Below are 3,070 nucleotides of genomic sequence, written 5' to 3'. Positions count from 1 at the left end.
GTGCCACATATATGTAGAATTATCATTCAATTTAATTCGTTTATCATCAATGTTATGAACATGTGTATCACTACTATCGAGATTTAACAAGTATAAACCATTCATCTCAGGCGCATGACCATAAAAGATATTATTCATATAAATAGAACAACTATTATTCTCTGACTTAAACGAATAACCGTCTTGCATTAAACAAGATCCAGATATAATGTTCATGCTCAACGCAGACACCAAATAACAATTATTTAGATTTGAAACTAATCCCGAAGGTAGATGTAGAGGGAGCGTGCCGACGGCGATCACATCGACCTTGGATCCATTTCCAACGTGCATCGTCACCTCGTCTCTCGCTAGTCTCCATTTATTCTGCAGTTTCTGTTTCAAGTTACAAATGTGAGCAACCGAACCAGTATCAAATACCCAGGTACTACTATGATTACTACTAAGATAAACATCAATAATATGTATATCAAATACACCTTTCTTTTTTACTTGGATGCTCTTCAGATCAGCTAGGTACTTGGGGCAATTCCGCTTCCAGTGTTTGTCACCCTTGCTGTAATAGCACACAGTATCAGGCTTAGGACCAGCCTTAGGCTTCTTAGGAGGCGCAGCAGCTTTCTTGCCGCCCTTCTTGAAGTTGCCCTTTTCTTTAGGCTTGCCCTGTTTATTGAAACTGGTGGTCTTGTTGACCATCAACATTTGGTTCTCTTTCTTTATCTCCACTTCAGCAATTTTCAGCATGGAGAAGAGTTCAAGTAACTCCTTGTTCATGTTCTGCATGTTGTAGTTCATCACGAAGTTCTTATAACTAGGTGGCAGTGATTGGAGGACACGATGAATACCCAACTGGTTAGAAATCACTATTCCCAAGTCATTGAGCTTCTTCGCGTGCCCAGACATCTTGAGCACGTGCTTGCTAACAGAGCTACCATCTTCCATCTTGCAGCCAAAGAACTGTTCCGAGGATTCATAGATTTCCACGGCCACATGAGTTTCAAAGATAGCTTTGAGCTCACAGACTATCTCACAAGGGTCGTGGTTTTCAAAATGCTGCTGAAGCTCTGCCTCTAGGCCGTACAAGATAGCGCACTGAACTTTGGAGTATTGATTTTTCCGAGTGATGTAAACATTCTTTACATCATCGGAAGTAGTTGTTGCATGGGAGGACCTAGCGGTGCATCCAGCACATGTTGCATTTGTCCAACAGTGAGGAAAATCCTCACACGACGGATCCAATCAGTGAAGCTGCTTCCATTGTTTTTAAGCTTTTCTTTCTCTAGGAACTGATTAAAATTGATGGAGGGGGCCACCATGATCTACAACATATTTGCAAAGAGTTTAGACTAAATTAATGATAAATTGAGTTCATTTTAATTCTTAAATTAACTAGGTGAACTCCCACTTAAAATAACATCCCTCACATTGTCTTAGTGATTACAAGAACCAAATCCACTACACCAAGTCCGATCTTCATGAGAGAAGATGTAGTTTCAAAGGCGAACACTCAAAGTGTTCATCATATCATTCATATGACTCATGATTTACCTTTCGGTATCCTGTATTCCGAGACCATGTCTGTACATGCTAGGCTCGTCAAGGTTAACCTTAGTATCCGCATGTGCAAATCTTGTTTGCACCCGTTGTACGCACATGTAGAATCTATAACACCTGATCATCACGTGATGCTTTGAAACAATAAGTCTTAGCAACAGTGCATACGAAGGACGAACACTTTATTATCTTGATATCTAGTGAGAGGGATCATCTTATAATGCTACCGTCGCGATCTAAGCAAAATAAGATGCATAAAGGATTAACATCACATGCAATTCATAAATTGTGATATGATATGGCCTTTCTTATTCTGCTTTTGATCTCCATATCCAAAGCACGGACATGATCTCCATCATCACCAGCATGGCGTCAAGGTCAGTGGCGCCGCTTCATGGTTGTCCATCACTTATAGCTACTATAACAACTACATGAAATAAAGCTATTACATGATGAATACACACGCAGGTCTTAACAAATTTAAAGACAACCATTAGGATCCTTCTGGTTTCCATAATACAATAACGATCATCTCATACATCAAATATAGTCATCATCACAAAGCCATATCACATCACCAAACCCTGCAAAAACAAGTTAGACGCCCCTAATTTGGTTTGCATATTTTACGTGGTTTAGGGTTTTTGAGTAAGATCCAATCTACCTACGAACATGAACCACAACGGTGATACTAGTGTTGTCGATTGAAATAGTAAATTGAATCTTAACTATGGTGAGAGAGACAGACACCCGCAAAGCCACTTATGCAATACAAGTTGCATGTCAAGCGTGGAGCAAGTCTCATGAGACGCGATCATGTAAAGTTAACCCGGGCCGCTTCATCCCACCATCCTGCAAGATCAAAGTACACATAACTAAAGACGACAAAAGCATCAACGCTCACAAACTAATTGTGTTCTACTCATGCTACAGATCTATGCATAGACACGGCTCTGATACCACTGACGGGTTCATTGCATGGAAAACAAAAAATAATCTACTGTGAACAAGAACAAAACCAAGATCCAATCTAGGAAGAGCCAAGATCTAATCTATGAAGATCGGAGCAACAAGAGAGATGAGAGACTAACCCTCGAAGATCCAAAGCCTTAGGAGATCAGATCTCGTGGTTGATGTAGTCTATCGTTCCGGTGCTGCAATCCGGCAGCACTTCCGTACTCGGTCGTGCATACGGTGTCGATGAAGTCCTTCCTCTCCCTGTTCCAGCGGGCAGCGGAGGTGTGGTAGATATCCTCGGAATTCCAGCAGCACGACAGCGTGGTGGTGGTGGTGGTGGAGGAGAATTCCCGCAGGGCTTCGCCTACGCGGAGCAGGAGGTATGGTGGAGGAGGAGAGGGGGCGGCAAGGGTTAAGGGATGAGGGAGGGCTGCGCCCCTGCCCCCTCCTCTCTTTATATAGGGGGAGGGTCGGTTGGGGTGGCCCCCACACCCCAATCCCATCTAGGGCCGGCGGCCAAAAGAGGGGGGAGAGAAATCTTCCCCCCCCCCCTAGGGTT

Source organism: Lolium perenne, chromosome 3 (assembly GCF_019359855.2).
Source record: "Lolium perenne isolate Kyuss_39 chromosome 3, Kyuss_2.0, whole genome shotgun sequence".
NCBI lineage: Eukaryota > Viridiplantae > Streptophyta > Magnoliopsida > Poales > Poaceae > Lolium > Lolium perenne.
Note: the sequence above shows the minus strand (reverse complement) of the source record.